Here is a 23,778-nt window from a genome sequence, read left to right as displayed (position 1 = left end):
GCAGCTCAGTTTAATTCTTATGCATTTAGATTTCCTCCAGTGACTCTCACACTTGGTAGAATGGACAAAAGTGAGGATGAGGAGTTATTTTAATTGTGGCCTTGTGGTAGATAAATTGTGTACACACAGTGCTTTCGCTAAGTTGGGGAGGGGTCCTGGAAGAGGCTCCAGTTTCAGTCCAAACTGTTCTCCCACATTCAAACCTACATCCACATGTCTCCCACTTATATGGAATTAATCAGGGGTATGATCTGAGGGAAAGTTTAAAGAAAAACACAAAATAATGTTCTAATTGTTGCATACAAATGAAGTATGGCTGGGTTCGAGGTAAAAGCATTATTGAGGTGGACTTCAGTGAGTTCATTATAATCAGTCATAAAACATTGTAGCTTGTAAGTGCACAGATGAGTGAAAAATGTCAACACTCCAGGATGTGTCCGGATATTCACTATTAGACTTCTTTGTTGATGCATTAAACATATTGATCCAACAAGAGAAATACAGTCTCTGTCTAAGTTGTTCCTATGTCTGTTATAACTTTCTTAAATTCACTCATAGAATGTGAGCATTGCTGTCTAGACAACATTTATTCCCTATTCCTAATTGCTGGAGGGACATAGACAGGTTAAGCAAGTGGTCAAAAACTTGGCAGATGGAACATAATGTGGGAAAGTGTGGGGTTATATACTTTGGCGTGAAGAATAGAGGAGGTCAATATTATTTAAATGGAGAAAGACTGCAGAAAGCAACAGTACTGTACAGACTCCAGACTACAGTATTTGTCATACTTTGTGCATAAATTTCAAAATGCTAGTGTCCAAGTTGAGCACATAGCAAGGGAGGCAAATGGAATATTGGCCTTTCTTTCAAGAGGAATGGAATATAAACATTGGGCAGTTTTGCTAAAAGTGTATAAGGCATTAATCAGACCACAGCTGGAATACTGCAAACAGTTTAGGACCCTTATCCAAGGAGAGATATGAAGGTTCACTCTGCTGATATCAGGTGTGGGGGAACTGTTTTATGAGGAGGGGCTAAGTAGATTGGGCCTGTAGTTGTTGCAATAAAGAAGAATGAGAAATGACTTTATTGAAATGTTACAAGGCTCTTAGGAGGTGCAGAATCATTGCTTCCCCTTGTGGGAGAGTCTAGGACCACAGGATGTAACCTCAGAATAAGGGGGTCACATGAGCAGGAATTTCTTCTGTCAGAGGGTAGAGAATCTGTGGAATTCTTCAACAGAGGACTGTTAAGACTTGCTTGTTAAGTATAACCCAGGCTAAGCTAGGAAGGCTTTTAATCAGTGGGCGAATGAAGGGTTATAGGGTAAAGGCAGAATATTGGAGTTGAGGATTATCAGATCAGCCACAATTGCATTGAATGGCAGAGCAGACTTAAAGGGCTGAATGGCCTACTGCTGCCCCTATTTCTTATGGTCTTGCTACTGAGAAGGTAGTGGTGAGCTACCTTCTTGAACTACTGGTATAGTCATAGTCAAAATGCTGTTAGGAAGAGATTTTGACCCAGCAACATTAAAGGAACAGTGGTGTAGTTTCAATTCTAGATGTTGAATGGCTTGGAAGGGAACTTGCAAGTGTTGGCTTTCCCATGAACCTGCACCTCTGTACTTCCAGGTTGTGGAGTTCATGGGTTTTGAAGGTGCTGCTGGGTGAGTTACTGCAGTACATGTATGGTACATGTCTGGTGGTGAAGCAAATTTTCATTGAGGGTGAATGGAGTGCCAATCAAGCAAGCTGCTTTTGCCTGCATGGTGTTGGTCATCTTGAGGGTGTTGGAGCTGCATTCATCCAGGTTACAAGTTGGCATGGCAGGTGCAAGGCTGGTGAGTAGAAGTGGACATTAAGTTGGCATAAGAGTATGAGGGATGATAGGGATGGTAGTGAACATTGGATTGTATAAGTGGGCCAAGGGGAGTGTTTAGGGGTGAGAGATGAGGATTGGCAGAGTGTTTGATATTTCTCTGCTTGAGGAAAAATAAGGTCCTATTCCTTTGAAAGTGGTCCATTAACCCCTTTAGTGAAGGTAATGATCATTTGATGGAAGCAAGATACCCTTTGGGATTGTGACAATGGATGCTTGTGCATTAAAAGTGCACAAACTCATTGAGACTGGCCAAGTTGTTGAGAAACCAGAAAAGGAAATGTGGAGTCAGCAAACAGTGATAGGTATTTCAGACTGCCTTTTCTTATAAAACCATTAATGGACTTGTGTGGTATGACTGGTTACCAAACAATCATTTTCACAATGAGCTGCATATTGACGAACAGCTGTAATTGCTTATGAATGGAAATTTATATTGACATAAGGAACTAAACACTTCTATGAGATGTTTGTTGATGTTAGATATTAAGATCTTGAGAAAATGTCTGTATTAGTTGAAGCAATTTCAGTATATTCGGCTTTTTGTACCTTTTTAAAGATACTGACATCATAAATATCCCCATAACTTCATTTTTAATCGGGATCCCTCTTGGTTAATATTCATACTGGTTTACAGGTGAGTTGGCATAGCCAGGGAAGGGTAAAGGATGCTGGGTAGGGGATAAGACTTGTCACAGGGGTTGTAAAGGGCCATGGGGATGGTATATGGGGATGGGAGGCAAGGCAGATAAGAAGCTTGATGTAGGGTGGTGCAAGAGCTGGAAGAAACCATGGTAGCTAGGTAGATTGGCATGGGGATGAGGGACCCTGGGTGGGTAGATTGGTATAGGTGGCACAGAGGGTATGGGAGTTGGGTAGATTGTCATACAGAGTCTGATGGGTAGGGGGCACAGTTCAGTTGGAGAGTGAGAAGGTGAGTGCAGGGACGATGTTTTCTATTTTTTAGATTTTAGTTTTTTTAAACTAAGGACACAGTGCTGGAGCTCCAGCCTGGTTTTTTATCCAGGGAGCCTCTTATGCTCTTCATGGGTTTCTCAGCCCAATTCCCAAACCAGCCGGCACCCCAGTCTGAAAATCTGAAAAACATACTGCCATTTTCACATGAACATTTCCTGCCACTACGCGCCCCAAGCCAGGAATGAAAATTAGGGTCACATTGCCTGGGCAGAGAAACCAGTTTATCACAGGCAGGCATGAAAAGCCACTGTTCATCCCTCCCATTGTTCAAGAATGGCTTCTAACTTTGAGCCATTTGTCTGGACAATAGAAATGTTGGTCACACGATTGATTTTTTTCTGAAGTTATTTTCAAACCAATTACTCCAAGGATTGGCCACAGACAGGTCAGTGTCACACCCAACAGGATACAATTTGGACCATTCTCCCAGAATCCTGCTGAACACCAATCAACCAAGGCTATCGGAGTTTGGCAAAACTGTTCCTTGCTCTAACAGAAGTCTGACGGTGACGGTGACCTTGTCTTCACTTCAAAAACCCAGAGGAAATGACCCCATCCAGGCTGACAGCTGCATCTTGAACATGTGATATTATTTTGTCATTCTGTTCATAAGAGTGATCTATAAAGGCAATCATTTCTTGTGTGTGTGCGTCTTTATGTCTGAGGGAGAGTGTTTGTTTGAGAAAATCTTGTAACATTTATGGTCTAGGTGTTGTGTGAATAAAAGTATTTTTTTTCCATTTAAACTTATGAAGAAGCCTGTCTTGTGTCCATTATTAAAAGTCACAATACTCAAGCGAATTTAGAAACCTTTTCTTAAAATACTAAATCCTTGTTATCCGTAGGGGATGGTGGTACAGGCCTCTGATGGATATCAAAAGAAGGCAGGCATTGCGACAAAGTAACTCAAATCTATTTGGTAGGACCGTATGACCAGACCAGAAGAGTTAGTGGGGAAAGAAAAGATATGGTATGGGATCTGACCTCGTGGGTCGTGGATCCATGGATAACAAAGTGTGGGTGTAGAACCGAGAGGAGGGGGCAAAACTGTCCCACCACCACCCCTCCCTGTCTGTAACAGGGACTCTGAGTGAGAAGTGTCATGAAAATAAACAACGTGATTTACAAGGCTACTGCCTCAGTGTTCCTGTGTGTGTGGATCCCTGCTTTCAGTGGCACATTGATTCTCTCCTGTCCAGTTACCAAAATCAGCTGCCCTCTAGTGGATAACAGCACAATTACATCAGATTAAATAGTTACCTAATAGATCAAAATTCAAGTGAATCAACACTTCGGATAGGGAGGAGACAAGCAGAACTAAAGACAGCTGTGAATGACTGATAGAGACCTCCTCAGATGCCACTGAGTCCAATGATAATCGGATGGAGAACCTACCTTTAATTGTTCCTGGGCAGACAGGACCCATAAAATAAAATACAACTTGTAAATTGCAATCTATGAATTATTGTTCCTGTATCAATTCATCCAGTAAGTCAATACCATTCTGAACAAGCTTACAGATTCACCATATTCCCAAGGTACAATTTATAAGTGTTCGATAGAAACTGTCAGTTTTCCTCAGAAGCTATGTAAAATGTTTAATAGTTACCCAAAATATTTATATTTGTAAATCATTTGAAACAGCTAATTATTAAAAAAATGTCAAATGTTAAATGGAACAGAACAGCTCCCTTACAAAGGATCCAAGGTTTGGTTTGATGTGTAACGTCTACATGGCTTCACGAATATTGCAAATGAAAACAATCTGTTTCGATAAGATTGTTTACAGTGTGCAGCTCATAAAGAAACAGATCTCCTGCCAAAATAAATAGTGTCATTAGGATTCTCTAAACATTGGCCCATCAAATCATTTGGCGTGGAGATATTCAGATAAAGGCTGGTCTGTTAATACACAAGGTAATTACCAGTTAGACCTTATCAGGAAATGTAGCCACACAAAACAACACCATTGAGTCTGAAGTCGAAGCGATGCCTATGCTTAATTACAGCACTCGTGTGGAGGTCATTAGCTCTCCCTTATGGTTGCTTTGGGCATTGCAACACTGGATTTCTTTAGATTCACGCAATTCTTGCTCTGGGATTTCTCGAAGCAGATCTGACTCAGTTCTACAGGTAGCCAAGCTAAGTATTCAGCTCCTTGATGATTGCCTGTACCTGAACAGCATCCTTGGAGGTCTCAGCCATTGGATTAGCTCAAACTATTAACCTCTTACACTGAAGGTATGCAACAAACTCCTAATTCAGCTTTTCTCCAGGCTGTGGAGATGTGAATTTGTCTTGCTCAGTCAATGTCTATCTGATGGTTTACAACCTTTCAGGAGGCATCGTTTGCTGACTCCTATTGACACTTTGCACATCATCTTTTCTCAATAGTGAAAGATCTGTCACACTTGCATTTATACATTGTTGCCTTCACATTTTGCATATTGTCATTATTTATTTTATGATGTTAAATTGTAAATAATTAGAAGAAAAAATGTATCGATCACTTCAACAATCTGCCTTCATTATGTGGATTATTAATCTGTCCATACCTACCGATGTTGGCTTTTACTTTTTGGGAAGAGGTCTCAATGGTTATTAACCACCAGATATTGAGTCCTCTTTCTGTAATGTTACTTTTTAATCCACAGGCCACATGTCGGACAAGATTAGAGGGAGGACTAGTCCTGACCTCTGTTGAACTTGTCTGTCTAGGATTCCTGAGGAAGGGCTTATGCCCGAAACGTCGATTCTCCTGCTCCTTGGATGCTGCCTGACCTGCTGCGCTTTTCCAGCAACACATTTTCAGCTCTGATCTCCAGCATCTGCAGTCCTCACTTTCTCCTGTCTAGCGTTTACCAGCTTTCTCTCTATCTCTTTGTATTTTGGTGTAAATAGGTGTCATCTGATGGGGAGTGATTAAAACCAGGGGGAAAAAAAAACCCTGGCTTATATAGGCTGGGAAGAAGAATACGACACTGCCCTTTGTGTGGGCTCCGCCATGCAACAAGATCTTGTTGGTGTGATTTTAACCTCAGCTTAGTTTCCTGCATATCCCTGATCATCCTTCATCCCCTAAGTAATGAAATATCTATCTATACCTCTGCCTTAAAAATCTTTAAAGATTCTTCATCCACTGCTTTTGAGGAAGGATATTTCAAAGACTCACAATTCTCTGGAAGAAAGGTTTCTTTTCATCTTTATCTTAAATGGGTGCCTCCATATTTTGAAACAGTGACTCTTAATCCTAGGTTCCTACTTGTAAAATGACAGGCTTAAAGACCCAGGCCCAAGCCTGTCTGTTTCATGCTACTGTAAATCTTCATGCTTTGAAGAAGGCATTAGTGAAAAGCAAGCAGGGTTTGGGTTTGGCATACAAACATTGCAGACTGGGGATGAGACTTATCATAAATCTTGCTATGAGGAAGTGCTGACAATTGCTCATTTTATAAGCTCCTCAGGGGCCAGGAGGAAAAGAGGTGCTCTCCCAGGTGACATCAGAAGCTCAAATAAATAGTAGAATATGGACACTGCAGGTCAGAAACAAACACAGAAAAGGCTGGAAAATCTCAGCAGGTCTGGCTGCAACTGTGGACAGAAAAACAGTTAAGGTTTCGAGTCCAATATAACTCTTATTCAAAGTCTGAAGTTCCATGTTAGACTTGAAATGTTAATTGTGTTTCTCTCTCCTCAGATAATGCCAGACCTGCTGAGTTTCTCCAGCACTTACTGATTTTTTTCTAATTTCCTAAGGATGCGTCAGCCTCCACAGTTTCACTTGTGGTCACAAACTCTCCAACAATATGTACCCTCCCCTGATCATGTCTCTGACCTCGCAGATTCTGTGCACCCTTCCTGATGGTGGTCCGGAGTCTTCCTCCCGAACGCTGCTAGAACATACTGACAGGGACCGATCCCATAGATAATCACTCTACTCTCAAAATTAGAATGTATTGTCAATACTGAGATAAAGTGGAATGACTGCCAGAACTAGTCAGCTCTAACCACATTATACCCTCAGTCCAAAGATGGACAAAAGAGCTGAATTCCCAAGGTGAGATGCGAGTGACAGCCCTTGACATGAAGGTCACATTTGATTGAGTGTGGTATCAAGGAGCCCTGGCAAAACTGGAATCAATGGGAATCAGTGGGAAAACTCTTTGCTTGTTGGAGTCCCATCTGGCACAAAGTAAGATGACTGTCTAACTCACCTCAACTCCTCAAAGCCTATCCACGATCTACAAGGCATAAATCAGGAAAGTGATGAAATGCTTTCTAATTAGCTGGAAGGTGCAGCTCAAGATGTTTGACATCATCCAGAATAGAAGCAGCCTGCTTGAATGGCACCACATCCATCCCCTTCAGCATTCACTCACTTCTTACACACTATCCTGACTTGGGAATATGTTACTGTTTCTTCAGTCTCACTGGGTAAAAACCCTGGAATGCCCTTTCTAATAGCACTGTGGGTGTCCCTACACCTTATGGACTACAGCACTTCAAGAAAGTCATTCACCACCAGCTTTTTCAGCGTGATTAGATATGTTAAGTATTCAGGGATACCCACATCCCATGAACAAATTTACAAAAAAAAAGACTGCTGCTGATTTCTGCTGATATCCTCTGACCAGGCAGCTGCCCTGATGGGGATGTGATGATCTAGAGGTATTATCGCTGGATTGGTAATCCAAAGACCCAGGTAGTGTTTTGGGGATCCATTTTGATTCCGGCCACAGCAGATGATGGAATTTGAAACCAATAAAAATCTGGAATTAAGAGTCGAATAATGACCATGAATCCGTCATCAATTGTTGGAAAAGCCCATATGGTTCACTAATGTCCTTCAAGGAAGGCAACTGCTGTCCTTACCAGGTCTGGCCTACATGTGACTCCAGACTCATAGCAATGTGGTTGAAACTTAACTGTGGGCAACTGGGAAGGGCAACAAATGTTGGCCTAGCTAGTGACATACCCACCCCATGAATGAGTATGCATTTAAACAAATCTGACTGGTTGCCGGTTGGGAATGTCACAGTGTGCAGGCTGACAGTCTGTTCCTCAGCAGATTGTCCTCCCTGTTCCCTGTGAATATTAGCCCCTTGGTTCCATTGATGTCAGCTACATTTTTGGGGAGAGTTGAAAAGTTGGGCAAAGGGTGGGAGAGTGGGTGCTTGTTCAAATATTGTTGGTGTCTGTCTGGTGACAGGTCATCCTTACCAAACTCAGAGACAAAATAAATATCATCAGTAAAACAGGAGAGATTACAGGCCTATCAGTGTTTTCATGTTGATTCCTTGACTTTGAAGTGGGATAAATTGAAGCACCAAATTCCAACCCTACATTAATATTTTCTTTCCTGGAAAACTGACTATGAGGGACTTCATATGATGGAATATTACTGAGGAAGCAAATAAATCATTGACAGTTTTCTGGGTCAATTCAAATATTTCTTTTTTTAAAAAACGACCAATTAATAGTATATTGTGCTTTAAAACATAGAAATATAGAAGGAACAGGAGTAGGCCATTTGGCCCTTTGGGCCTGCTCCACCATTCAATATGATCATGGCTGATCATCTAACTCCATCACCTCCCTTTCCCCACAGCTCCCCCCCCCACCCCATACACCCCCCCCCCCCCCCCCCCACACCCACCTCCGTTCCCGCTTTCTCTCCATTTGTTTTATTCTTTTAGCCCTCAGAATAAAATCCAATTCCTCTTGAAGTCATTCAGTTCTTTTGGGCTTCAACCATTTTCTATGATAGTGAATTCCACAGGCTCACCACTTTCCGGTAAAGAATTGTCTTCTCATCTCAGTCATAAATGGCTTGAAATATGTTATAGTTTGCTTTTGCACTTGAGTGCAAATGTTGGAAAGCACTGTTCGATAAAGCCAAGAAACCCTCATTTATTTTTCCTTTCAGGATAGTAGTATGGCTAACTTTGATTTGAGGAAATGGCTTAATTGAGAAAGCATCAATGGTTTCACCGTCACCCTGGTGCACTGCAGGAAGTGCCCTGTATCAGTCAGTGCTGTGGGTGCTGCACTAATTAAGAATAACGTTCAGGGCGATATCTGGTGCTGGTCAGAACGAGCTGGTGTGAACACTGTGATCCTGGATGTCTCCAAAATCTCCTTGAGCTGATGTGATCCATGTGATGCACCACTCGTTACATCCTGTCAACCAGAAAAGACCTATGTATGCTTTCTCCCTGCATCCCTTGTTCCCTGCATCCCCTGTTCCCTGCATATCCTGTTCCCTGTATCCTGCAACTAGCCAATCCTCTCTGTTCAATTGCCTTGAACTTGTAGAAACATAGAAGATAGGAGCATTTGGCTCTTTGAGCCTGTTATCATGATATGATCATGGCTGATCATCCAACTCAACAGCCTGTTTCCGCTAATTAATGCTAACGACAAACAAAATTAAATTTGTACATAAAGGTCAAAGCTCTCTGACCCACCAGCTGCAGCAATCAGTCCCCGATCAAATAGAGATGTCTGCCCACACTCAGGTGACCTGTTGTACACCCAGCACCATAACTGGTAGAAAACCCTGAAAATGCCAGGGACAAGTGCTGCGCTCCTGAAAATATCCTAATCAAATTACCTGACATTACACCCGGCTGCAGGAGTAAATCGAGTGAAAAATTGAAGGCTCTGGTTCAGTGTTCACAGAGCCATGTTAAATCATCTCTTGAAATCTCCGCTGTCGTAGGAACAATTCTCAATGGGATAAACAGGGTAGGTACAGGAAGCCGGGAGAGGACACAGAATCACAGCAAGAAGCAAGACATCTGGCATCGGGATGAGGATGAACTTCTTCGGTCACAGGTTGGAAAATCCTTGGAATTCTCTCCTCCAGGGAGCTGTGGAGCAGGATTCAAGGGCTAAGTGCCCCAATCTTGCTCCTACTTTCTATGTTTCTATAAGTTCAAGACAATAATCAAAAGGTGTCTAGTTATGGGGCTAGAGGTATGAGGATAGAGTGAGAAAATGATGCTGAGGTAGATGACCAATCATGACATAGAATGGTGGAGCAGGTGAGGGGCAGAATGGCCTACTTCTGTGTCTACTCCTTGTCCTTATCCTTCCTGATACCACCCCTAACTCTATTAAAATAGAAACAAATGCTGTTTTTCTCAATGCTCATAAACAATCTCACTCCAAAGTCTTTTCAAAAATAAACAGAAAGAACCGAGGCTGCTGGAGATCTGAAACAAAAGAAAAACAGAAAATGCTGGAGAAATTCAGCAGTTCTGGCTGCACCTGTTGGGAGAGAAACAGAGTTAATGTTTCAAGTCTGATCTGATTCTTCTTTGGAAGTAATGAAATGCTGTCAGACCTGATGGGTTTCTCTCACACTGATGAGTACCTCACCATAAGGCACTTCTCAATAATTCAAATGTGATTGATTGGTGTGAAGGGCCGATTTTTAAAGGAAACCTTTCACACGGTGTTTTACAGCAGCTACCCCCTCTGCAACTGAGACACGTCAATACCAAGCATTGAATGTGTCCTGTTTTAAGTTGCAGTAGTTGCATCACCCTGGCTCTTACTGAGTAACATCCTTTTCCCACAGAAGCAGGATAAAATATTCAGCAGCAAAAATTGAAATTGCTGGGAAAACTCAGCAGCATCTGTGGAGAGAAAGCAGAGTTAACATTTTGGGTTGAGTGACCCTTCTTCAGAACGGAGCTTAAATATTGTAAATACTCACTGTTACTGATTGGCGTTCCTTGCCATTAGTGTGGATCCTGAGCAGACATTCCAAAATCTCCTTGAGCTTGTATTCCTGCTTATCCCATAAATTTGCCTTCTCACTTACTGACAGTACATCTATTGGATTGAAAACTGGAACTTCCAAAGGGGTAGTTGGAATTTGAACTCTCACCCAAAAGGGCTATTGATAGCGATTCAATGAAATGTTTCTCCAAGATGGAGATGGATGAATCTTTGTTAGGTGAGAGTATCAAGGGATGGGGAATCAAATGGGTTGAGGTATAAGTCAGCCACAATTCCAGGTGAATGCTTGTACACATCTGAAAGCCTGAATAGCCTACTCCTGCTCCAATGCCTGTGTGTTTCCCAACTCCTCATTCATTTTCAAGATGGATAGGAAACCACTTAGTCTATAACATCTGGCTGTAAGCATGGTGTTACCTTTATCAGCTTTGCAGTTAACACTGAAGTTTTCATTCTCTGGTTACTGATAGAACATACTGGTCTTTGATTAAATTTGTTGATGCAAAATGGAAGAATTCAAGATTTTTGTTCTGAGTACGTGCCAGGTCTCTAGAAAGATTCAGGTACTAAATTCTTTGAAGTTTGTGTCACATATAGACAGGGTGGTTAATAAGAAGTTTAGCATGCATGCCTTCACTGCTCAGTCCTTTGAGTATAGGAGTTGGGACATCATGTTGAGGTTGTACAGGATATTGGTGAGGTCTCTTATGAAGTATTGCATCTCTGATTTCCCTGTTATAGGAAAGATATTATTATGCTGCAGAGGGTTCAGAATTGATTTACCAGGATGTCGCCAGGTATGGGAGGTTTGAGTTAGAAAGAAAGGCTGGGTAAGCTGGGACTTTTTTTCACTGAAGACAGGAGATTGAGAGGTGACCTTATAGATGTTTATAAAATAATGAGGGATATCGATACAGAGCTAATATTAGGTCTCTTCTCCTGAGGATGGGGGACTTCAAAACTAGGGGGCATTTCTTTAAGGTGAGAGGAGGGTGAATAAAATAAACATTGGGACAATTTTTTTAAGAGAGGGTGTTCGTGTGTGGAATGAACTTCCTGAGAAAGTGATGGATGTGGGCACAGTTACAATATTTAAAAGACACTTAGGTAAGCACATGAGTGGGAAAAGTTCGGAGGGATATGGGCCAGGAGCAGGTAGGTGAGACGAGTTTATTTTGGAATTATGTTTGGCATGGACTGGTTGGACTGAAGGGTCTGTTTCTGTGCTGTATGCCACTGTGGCTCTAAGAGAGAACTGGTAAATATTTAAAATGCTGAGTGGTGGCAATCTCTGGAGTTAATGCACATTTTCTCATGTGTTGCAGCACGTAAGGAATTACTTTGTAGAGCATTTTTAATGCACGGCAATTTCACCAGATGCACACTACCACTGCCGCCTTACAGATTCTCAACTTTGTTCTGAAGGAACATTGCTGAGTTTAGTAAGTGCTGTTCAGTCAATAGTTAAAATTTGTTTTTCTCAGCTAGAAAGGAAACCTTCTGATTTCCAAATTAAATGAAAAACAATCCTTTGAAAATGTGGAACTGTGAACCCTGAAGGACAAAAGTAAAAACACTCAAGGGTATTGGGTCACTACTTTGAGAAGCTTTTTAGTTAATTCAGTGGCGAAAGAACCCAGCTGCTGTACAAAGCTGTCATCACATAGTGACAGGAGTGGTTTATAAGCAGTATTACAGTCAATTTCCCATAACCCAGCCTTTCTGGCCGATGTCTATCACCTATTCACATTCAGATGGTTCCTAACTGATTCTGGTGTACAGTCAGTGACATTGTGGAGTTTCCAATGATCTCACCCTTTACATGAGTAAATGGAAACCTACAAAGCTTCTTCCAGTAATATCTCAGTAAAATAAAGAGAAGAAAAGCCCTTTCTTCCGATTGAAGCATGTCCCATTAAATTCCAAATTATGTCCATCGCCGATATTTATATTAGCCTTCTGTTTTAAAATTTAAAATAAAAAAAATTTGCTAAAAATTGTTTAAGTGGTGTATATTAGCATGGCATTTCTGTCCAGCTGCAATAGTTAATTCAGTGCAATTCACCAAAATCACTGAGACTAGCAAAAAAGATAGCAAAATTTAAGCATGAATTCAGTTCAAATTGCACAAATTGAATTTCTGCAAGCTTTTGTATTGGTTTAAAAAGACTTGTGTGAGGAACAGGCTCTGCCCATCAAACTGGCCAAGTGGTTGGATTGAATTACTTGGCCAGTTTCTGCTAACTAGGAGAAAGTGAGGACTGCAGATGCTGTAGAGTTAGAGTTGAAAAGGGTGGTGCTGGAAAAGCACAGCAGGTCAGGCAGTAACTGAAGAGCAGGAGAAGCGATGTTTCGGGCATAAGCCCATCATCAGGAATGTCCTAGTTTTTGCTAATTGTACTTCTTTGCAGATCTTTGAGGAAGCTTGTAAAAATAAAACATATGATGATACTATGACTTTAAGAGGTGTATTTCTGTCCTTTTTTTATAAGAGAGGTTGAGACAGATGCCAAGTGATCTGTTACATGAAAATAATGTGAACAGCTTGTGAGGCCTTGAGTTTTTTTTAAATTGGAACAATAGAAGCAGCATGAAGGGGTGGAGTCAAGCTCCCACAGAACTAGGACTTTAGGTTAACTTTCAGTAGCTGTTGGGGTTAGGAAGCTGCTATATATCTCTCCTTGCTATAGTTAAATGCTTGAGTTCTCTCTCTCTCTCTCTCAGAGTTTTCTCTTGATGTTCTTTCCTCCTGGACTGGAGAACTGCATGTGAGATCATCAATTTTACTGAATTTGCCTTTGCCAAGCATGTGTTTATGGGTTGTTACTCTTCTGGAACAGTTGAGGTTTAGTAGTTAAATAATGCATAATTCTGTTAAGTTTCCAGTAGATTTAAGTAATTCCAGTTCTTATTTATTTTGTTTGTGTGTTAACTATAGTGTAAGAATAAAGTGTGTCTTGCATCAAGCATGGTAATTTGACCAACTGAATTATATCTGGAACAGACTTTACACTTGCCTCAAAAATAAGAAAAAGTTGGGCTCCAGGCTATCTTCTTAATATAAGTTGAGGGAGTTTGGTCTCGTCCGTACAACATATTTCAAACACATATATTTTTCTTTGCTTAAAATATCAAAATTGACTACTGTGCACCAATGTAAATATGAGATACTTCTATTTAGTTTTCAATGATCGAAATAGTTTTATCACTGCATTCAGAAGTGGAGGACAAGGCATTCAAAGTACCTATTGCTCTGATAAACCCATTTTCAACTGCAATAATCAACCTAAACTAAGATATCACCCTGAAATACATAAAGAAATATTTTTAAAGCAAAATGGATGCTAATTTAAAATACTATCTGTTTGTACTCATTCATGCCAGACTTTACACTTGACCATATGCAAATACATTTGTGCAGAAGCTCAAGACAAAGAAATTTCTCAAAATTGGTTCAATTTTAGCATATTATGCCCAAATAGAAACTCTACCCAAACATGTACGGTATCGTGAATCAATGAGTTACTGTTGGTACTTCAATCCAATTCAGACATCCTTGATACCACGTTGTGTCAATATACTTCAAACAATATAAGTAAATTAATTTCCTTCATTTCAAACTAAAGTTGTGGAATGGAATAAAGGTTAGCTTGGAAAATTTGGGAATTTTGCCTTGGGACTTTTTGTATCTACCTGAGAGGTCAAAACGTTTGGTTTAAAAATCATTTGCAAACTGGCATCTCAAACCGTAGAACACTACCCCACTTTCCTACTGTGGTGTTTGCTTTGATCAAATGATCTCCCTGGTGTGATTCTGGCAGCAAGGCAAGAAATTTCCAGATGTCCAGGGTCAGCAGACACTCACATTGAAGAATTATCAGAGCTAACAAGCATGGCAAAATGTACTGATAATCCTTCACTTTTACTTACATTTTAACAAAATAACTGGGGGGCACACATGGGATTAAAGTAGAAACTGAAATATCAATCTGTAAATAAAATCTTTACATTTTTGGATTTATATCATCTTTTTTTAAGTTTTACACTCCATAACATGAAATTAGTTTTCAATGTCAAAGTATGTGTGTGTTCAGAAGGACTGGCATAACAGGGCAGGCTTGTATCAGTTCAGTGATTTCTAACAGGTTGCAATTAGTGAGGACTTTGATGACGTACCCCTCTGTCTCAAAATATAGAATCACTGACAACACTTTTTAGGTTTCTGCCTTTGAGCTAAAAATGTACGAACATAAGTTAATGATAGTATTGGCATTATTACTATGGGTAGCACGGTGGCACAGTGGTTAGCACTGCTGCCTCACAACGCCAGGGACCTGGGTTCAATTCCCACCTCAGGCAACTGTCTGTGTGTAGTTTGCACATTCTCCCCGTGTCTGCGTGGGTTTTCTCCAGGTGCTCTGGTTTCCTCCCACAGTCGAAAGATGTGCAGGTTAGGTGAATTGGCCATGCTAAATTGCCTGTAGTGTTAGATGTAGGGGAATGGGTCTGGTGGGTTGCTCTTCGGAGGATTGTTGTGGGCTTGTTGGGCCGAAGGGTCTGTTTCCACACTGTAAGTAATCTATAAATCCAGGCATTAGCTTTTGGATATTTACAGTGGGATTTGAACATATGATCTGCTGGCTTGGGAGTGTGTTTGTATCCAAGTGTGATAAAAATAGCATCATTCCATAAAATTATGATTTAATCAAATGTAATCCCTCACTGGCAGACTTTTAAAAATACCATCAAAGTGCACTTCATAACTAAGATATGAAAAGCAATCAATACATTCAAAGACATCTTAATTTAAGAAAATTATACTAAATTATCATTAAATCATTCCTGAGCAGAACCTAACCATTATTCCTTTCTATATTGTAAAAGTGCCTTCTGTTACATAGTTATGAAGGGAATTTAGAGAAATGAACACAGAAATTGCTGGAGAAATTTAGCAGCTCTGACATTATCTGTGGAATGAGAAACAGTGTTAACGTTTCAAGAACAATAAGACACTTCTTCAGAAAGAGTCATATGAAGCTCAAAATCTCTTTTCACAAATACTGCCAGGCCTGCTGAGTTTACCCAGCATTATCATTTTTTAAATTTCAGATTTCCAGCACTTGTAGAATTTTGCTTTATTTGGGAATTGAGAGAAAGCATATTTATATTTATAAATACATGGACCTTTCTAGTTTTGCAAAAGGAACCTCAATTCCCACAGCAGTTTATAGGATATCTGGCCTATCATGTGCAGATTTACTCCTGGTCCCCTTCATTACTTCTAAGCTACTGTGAAATGAGATTTTATTCTTGTTATTATTTTGCACAATTGTCCTTATAGAATATTGATGTGTATGTGCAATTCCAGAATTGCTTGCAAATTCAGCCTTCCGTGAGCAAGCTAAGACACTTGATAAATTCAGACTGCAGAGGATGTTAAGGAAAATGTGTCCACTTTCTCTTTTACCAAACATTGTTTTTGGTTGTATTAAACAACCAAATGATCTGTGGCTCATAATTTTGCAGCAGCTGATTTCATGCCTCACAATTCTGAAAAATTTCCAATCACAATGAAAAACATACATTGATATGGTGACTTTCATAAATACACAACACTCCAAAGAGCTTTACAGGTAATGAAGTACTTTTTAAGTGTAGTCACTGCTATAATATAGCAAATATTGCAACCAATTTGCACAGAATAATTTCCCATGCACAGCAAGGAGAGAAAAGCAAATCTCTTTTTCAGAAATCTGATTGAGGGAGGAACTTTGCCAAGAAACCAAAGATTTGTTATACTTCAAAATAGTGGCTGAGGATCTTTAGGATCCACCTGAGAAGACAGATGAAGCTTTAGATTAAACTCTTTTCTGAAAGAGATTCCCCCAATAATGCAACACTCCCTCAGCCTTGTATTCAAGTTTGAGCAGCATTTAGTGCTCATATCTCTAGAGTAGGGCTGAATCCATGATGCAAGGTGAGAGAGCTTACAGCTTACACCATGTAGTAATGCTCATCTCTCTCATTTCAGAAGAGCTAACTAATTGCTAGAAAGAGTCAAATGGTGTTGGCTTTATTGTGCGAAAACTAAAATACTTACATATTGCTGCACCAGGGAAAATCCCAATGAATGACTGTTCCTTCCATATTGCTGCATGAAATCATTGGAAATCTTGATTACACAGCTTGGACTTACTGCACTAATCATCTACTGGACCAAGTGCCAGTCAGAGAGCTCTCAGAGGGGCCGTGTCTTTGGCTGTAAGACTGATTACAAGTTACCTAGGGCAGAGCCAAGATTTGGAAGGTTAATCTGGAGATCGTTCAGGTACAGTCGAGTTGCCTTTCAAACAGGAGGAATGGTACAAAGGTCAAAGCCAGCGTTCCCTCTTTGCTGAGAGAAATAAAGTGAAGGAAAACGAATCTAATCTATTAGGTGTCAGGTTGAAAGTACAAGTAAAAACCAAGATGAATATGTCAGGTTCAGAGTGAAGTTAAAAAGGTAATAAGCGAGGCAAAAAGACAGAATGAGAAGAGAGTGACAAAAAAATATTAAAGGAAGTGCAAATGTCTAATTTAGGTAGATAAATAGTGAAATAGAATCCATTCTTGGAAGTAAAGGGCATATTTCAAGTAGTGAATGGCTATCACAAGGAGAATTCTGCCAAAAACATTGTAAGAGACAAGTGATTTCAGAATGGTTTAAAACAGATAAACAGCAGTCACTAGAAAGCCTAGCTCAACCTAAAATTGATAAGTTCTCAGGAACGAGATGGGATGTATTTGAAAACAATAAGGGTGGAAATTATAGAGGTACTGGCTATCATCTTCCAATGTTCATCAGATACAGGATCGGAGAATTATAATGTTATAATGTTCTTGTGAAAAAAGGATGCAAGTCCAAACCCAGCTGCGGAGGCAGATCAGTTTAACCTCAATAATGGGAAAACATTCTGGGCAAAACTGGTTACCACTTGGGCAAGTATGAATGAATTGATTAAAAAAAACTAGCAAAATTTGATCAGGGCAAATCATGTTTGACTAATTTCATCAATGTAAGAGATGGCTGATGTGAGGTACACTTCCTTTGAGAACATTTGATAGAGGGCCACTTAATACGCTAGCCAGTAATGTAAAAGCGTGTGGAATAAAAGGAAAAGAGTATCAGGAAACCAAGTATCAGGAAACAGTTGTTCCTCAGACTGATGGAAGGTATGTCTTGGATTCCCTGCAGTCGGTCTTAAGACCACTGCTTTTCTTGATCTGGTTAATAACCCAGATGTCGAGTTTGGGGCACAATTTTAAAACCTAACAATTTCAATGAATTGTGAATTGTGAGGTGACTAGACATAGGTAGGCTAGTGATACAGGCAGATATATTATTTTTAATGTTTCATGGGATGTGGTCATCACTGGTTAGACCAACATTTATTGCCCATTTCTAATTGCCTTGTGGAGCTTGTGATCCACCTTCCTGAACATCTGGTATCATTGGGCTATATGGACACCCATAGTGCAGATAGGGAGTTTCAGGAATTTGGCTTGAGTAACTTGAATGGGGACCTTAAAAGCAACTTGGTAGTGGAATTGCATTTTTAGAGACAATGCGGGGATGGATTTAACAGCAGGAGAGACTTCTAAACTGAGACAGGGCAATCTTTTCATACAATTACATACTTCTCAGCGCATTATTTTATGAAAGTATAGGTAAAACACCAAATGTTCTGTGTAGGAGGTTCTAACCGCCAACTCGCTCCAACATCTTTGAGGTTCTGACATCCAGGTGTCAGATTTAAAAGGCACCTATACATTACTGCACATTACCTATACATTACCTATATATTACTTCACTCTCTGCAATTTGGGAGCATCACTCACTCTCTGCTCATCATCTCCACCCATGCCCGGAGATATCAGAGACCAGGGAAAAGCAGCACCATGCTTTAGCAATGCCTCAATAGAAGTTCCCTGAAGGTTACAGTCTGGGACAAAAGGGAAGCTCTTTTTCCTGGAGATGCCAACAAGAGTCCACCCTGGACAGAGGTGGCTGCAGAGGTCAGCACCTGTGGGAAGCTCAGGAGAACCTGACTCCAGTGTCACAAGGGGACGAATGATCTGCTGTAGCTCTGCCAGGGTGTGTCCTACTCTCTGCCCAGTGCATCATACTCCTAGGAGTGTGAGTTGGCGTTGTAAAGTTGGCACTGCACAGACCTGTCACACAGGAGGATGGGTGCCAGGCATCTCCATCAGATGCCCTTTCTTTCAACATCTGCAATTTTTCATGCACCTATCAATATAGCACCACTCGTACCACAGTGGCACTGCCCCTTTCACAGTGTCAGGGTACACACTTAAAATGTAAAAGGAGTTACAACACTCAGTAGCTCAGGTATCAACAGCTCACTGATCTTTCTTCAAAACCAAGAAAATATACACGTCTGAGAACTTTTCACTAAAAGTTAGTACGGGGCAAGGGTACAACCTCAAGACATGATCCTTTGTGTTGAGATTTTTTTGAGTTCAGCACCACTGGCCTACCCTGGTCAAGTTTGTGGGTGTCAGTCAATGTGGCTGTCTTGCTTGGACAGGCTTGTTAGCTCAGTCAGACCTCACCTCTAACAGTAAATATTTACAACCACAAACCCGACTTCAGATGACTGAGCCTTCTCATGAGCTGACCAACATGGAAAGTCTTCACCTCCGCACTGTAGACTTTTATGCCCACCTGCATTTGGAGGAAGAAACCCGACAGTGTGAAAGCAGACTATTCAGTCCATCGAGTCTACACTAACCCTCATATGTGCCAGTGAAAACTAAAAGCAATTAACTGAAGTGCTATAGTTACTGAATGCATGCATGCAGTGTAGTGAAGCAAGCGATTGATCAAAGTGTCTTTTTGTTTTGAATTGAAGACTACTTCAGCAAAATACAATTGCTTTTAAATTAAATATGCTTTTTTAAGAGGGGTTTTGAATGACTATATTGAAAATTACGGTGATTACTCTGATAGGTTCAAGTAGGGATTATGTAAAGTTGTAATGAAAATGTTGGAGTGATGCTCTTGTGTTGTTCTTGCCTGTGTGGAAGACAAAAACACTAAGGAATAGTTGTTGATCCCGTTATACTGACTGATATCATATACACTGATTGATTCTGATACTTAGCAGGCAATTTGAACAGTAGCTGCCTGGCAAAAACGGTGATGGGAGAAATGTCTCCTGGAAAAACTGAGTATGCTGGAGAAAATCAGCAAGTCTGGCAGGATGTGTGGACAGCGAAACTGAGTTAAGGTTTATCCTTGTCGAAAGATGTGCAGGTTAGGTGGACTGGCAACGCTAAGTTACCCATAGTGTTCAAGGATGTGCAGGCGAGGTGGATTAGCCATGGAAAATGCAGGGTTACATTAAAAGGGTAGGAGGGTGGATCCAAGTGGGATACTCTTCGGAAGGACAGTGTTGACCAGATGGGCTGTATGGTCTCTTTCCACACTGTAGGGCTTCTATGATTTTATCCATTTGAATATCACCTCATGTTGATCCACATTGAGTTGGAGACCAGAACCTCCTGCCCAGGACATTCGGTGTTCCCTGTGTTTGGATAACGTAATCCACATTGATTTATAACACTGTGAAGTGCCACGAGCAGTTTAACATTAAAAAATGCTACATACATGCAAATTGTTGTTGTCAGAAGCACTGGGGGCTGGGTGGGGCAGCAGCAGTGGCAAGCAAGCTGAAAGCTGACATAAAAATAAATGATCAGCTGTAATGGAGCAAAATATTGAGTAGGAGTGGGAAGTGGCAGGAACAGATCAGAGTTAGTTTCGATCAACAGCAAGTCAGTTATTAACTTGCTGCATATCAGGTTTTTAAAGATATCTATGACTAATGGAAAAAGAACTATCTTGACTGAATGTATTTTCATAGGTGCTGACAGTGAGGGGTGGGAAGGCTTGGTTCTATTCTGAGCTAATTACGGTCATGGCTGTAACAGTGTGTCAGTGGCTTGCTGTGGACTGAGTCTGGAGTTTGGCAGGGGTTGTGATGGGAGTCCTGTCAACTGGGCCTGGAGTCTCAGGGAGATGTACTTAGCCAAAACAAAGGAGATGCAAGGGCAGTGGGATAAATATGGAGAAGAAAGGGGCTGTATGTTGGGGAAGGAGGCTGAGGGGCAGGGAGGAGGAAGCTGGAAGAGGAAGCATTTGGATGAAGAAGACTACAAAGGGTTGATGGGGAGAGAAAAAGGCTATAAAGATGGAAAGATGGGAATGGTGAAGAAGATGGCAGCAAAGGAACGAGAAGAGTTTTCAACTTGCCATTAAAGGAATACCCAGCTAACTCGGAGCCAGGAAAAATCTTGAATCACTGAAGCAATTCATTCCTTGAAAACAAAGGTGGCATCTCCCAGGCTGCATATATTCAGGAATGACTATATGGTGAAATTTGCAATTGTGTTAACTTCCTGTCTAGCTTGGATTCTTTTAACAAAAGCCATTCTGCTTTATAGCAGTGGCAGTCAAATACATCACCTAAGCAAACTTATCCAGACTATTTAGATGGGCCAGGCAGTTACTATGTGGTGATCTCTTTTAGGGGATAGACTTTGGCTTTCAGGGACTAAATTTTCATTCTTATTAACTCATTTATGAGCGGTTATGGAGGTGCAATATCTTCTGTATTTGCATTGACATACATAAAGGTTATTTGGACTCACAAGCATGCAGAAGTTGAGCAAATGAAATTTGAAAACAAAATCCAAATGAAATTGAGCAAATAAAATTGAAATGAACACTCTAAATTGGAAGGTTAACCCACATTCTTGTTAATTAATTTTTCTTTTGTGCAGATCTCTAAAGCCTGCGCATAGCAACAACCTCCTGAACCGAAAGCAAATGCTGTGAATGCTGTGGGTCAGCTGATTACCATATGTGGACCCTCAGTGTGGCTGCATGTACATGCAGGAGAAAGTGAGGACTGCAGATGCTGGACTTCAGAGTTGAAAAGTGTCGTGCTGGAAAAGCACAGCAGGTCAGGCAGCATCCGAGGAGCAGGACAGTCAACGTTTTGGGCATTAGTCTGAAACATTGACTCTCCTGATCCTCAGATGCTGCCTGACCTGCTGTGCTTTTCCAGTGCCACACTTGTCAGCTCTGCATGTATATGAAGCCATGCACCTAAGAGGGAACATCAATGTAAACTGAATTTCAATCACAAATATAGGTTAATTAAGCATCATGTTCCCGTTTTATAAGCTGATGGATTTAGCCCTCATGGATTCTATGCAAGGATGAAATATAATTTACATGACACAGTTATGATGCAAATACTGATTATAGTAAGTACCCCTTTCACAAAGATATCATTTCCTATTGGAATTGTGCTGTTTTTCATATAACTACCATATTTCTGTGAATCAGGAGCAATTATTTCTGTTCCCTATTTGCTAGTATTCAGCAGGTAGTCATATTGAAGTGACTGCCTTGTTGACTTTAATAACTAACTTGTAATTATGCCTGTAGCCATGGTGATTTATTTTAAAACTACTTGGATGGAGAGGTACCTTCCAGAGCTAATGGTGTTTAGTTTATATTAGGAGGGTTTATGACTGAGCAATATACACAGAACAAAACCTTAAGTTTTCTGATCTATGTTTCCTGGCTTGTTTTTTGTAAGGTTGGGAAAACGCCCAAAGCTGGAAAAAAGAAGGATTTAGTTTTCTTTTCAGTCTAGGGCAGTTCTGTGGAAGTCATAGAGTCATAGAGATGTACAGCTTGGAAACAGACCCTTCAGTCCAACCCATACATGCCAACCAGACATCCCAACCCAATCTCGTCCCACCTGACAGCACCCGGCCCATATCCCTCCAAACCCTTCCTATTCATATACCCATCCAAATGCCTCTTAAATGTTGCAATTGTACCAGCCTCCACCACATCCTCTGGCAGCTCATTCCATACACGTACCACCCTCTGTGTGAAAAAGTTGCCCCTTAGGTCTCTTTTATATCTTTCCCCTCACCCTAAACCTATGCCCTCTAGTTCTGGACTCCCCCACCCCAGGGAAAGGACTTTGTCTATTTATCCTATCTATGCCCCTCATAATTTTGTAAACCTCTATAAGGTCACCCCTCAGCTTCCGACGCTCCAGGGAAAACAGCCCCAGCCTGTTCAGCCTCTCCCTATAGCTCAAATCCTCCAACCCTGGCAATGTCCTTGTAAATCTTTTCTGAAGGCTTTCAAGTTTCACAACATCTTTCCGATAGGAAGAAGACCAGAATTGCATGCAATATTCCAACAGTGGTCTAACTTATGTCCTGTACAGCCGCAATATGACCTCCAAACTCTTGCACTCAATACTCTGACCAATAAAAGAAAGCATACCAAATGCCTTCTTCACTATCTTATCTACCTGAGACTCCACTTTCAAAGAGCTATGAACCTGCACTCCAAGGTCTCTTTGTTTAGCAACACTCCCTAGTACCTTACCATTAAATGTGTAAGTCCTGCTAAGATTTGCTTTCCCAAAACACAACACCTCACATTTATCTAAGTTAAACGCCATCTGCCGCTTCTCATCCCATTGGCCCACCTGGTCAAGATCCTATTGTAATCTGAGGTAACCCTCTTCGCTATCCAATACACCTCCAATTTTGGTGTCATCTGCTAACTTACTAACTGTACCTCTTATGCTCAGTCTTGGATGATGATGGATGTGTGAAAGTGTTCCTGAGAAAGGATACAAATAGACATTAAAAATTGGTTAACCTTCGAGTAAGGAGTTTAGTAATGGTTCCAGATCAATGACATATTGTTAAAACCCCAAAGAGGTCTTTTGAAGCTGAGAATATTTAAGCTCAGGTCTATAAAAACTCCAGGAAGAATTTATTAGATTTTCCAGACTGGGAGGTGTTCAGGAAGGTGAGTTTTCTCTTATGTAGGAATTGTACAAAGAAGGTGAAAGTGCGGACTATAGATACTGGAGATTAGAGTCGAGAATGTGGTGTTCGAAAAGCACAGCAGGTCAGGCAGCATCCGAGGAGCAGGAGAATCGACGTTTCAGGCAAAAGCCCTTTATCAGGAAGGGCTGTAAAGGAATGCCATTGGGTACTGTACAGGGGTCTTTTAGAAATTAACAGGATTATATGTTAACACGTGTTTCAAAATCTTTAAAT

The 23,778-nt window shown here is 40.8% G+C and overlaps 1 protein-coding gene across 8 annotated transcripts in view; it reads right to left on the bottom strand.

The window, feature by feature from the left end:
• The window catches only part of jcada (junctional cadherin 5 associated a), a 220,618-nt gene that overhangs the window by 4,694 nt on the left and 192,146 nt on the right, over positions 1–23,778 (bottom strand). The window lies entirely within an intron of this gene.

The sequence above is a fragment of the Chiloscyllium punctatum genome, chromosome 8, assembly GCF_047496795.1.
Source record: "Chiloscyllium punctatum isolate Juve2018m chromosome 8, sChiPun1.3, whole genome shotgun sequence".
NCBI lineage: Eukaryota > Metazoa > Chordata > Chondrichthyes > Orectolobiformes > Hemiscylliidae > Chiloscyllium > Chiloscyllium punctatum.
This window is presented reverse-complemented; position numbering and strand designations above follow the sequence as displayed.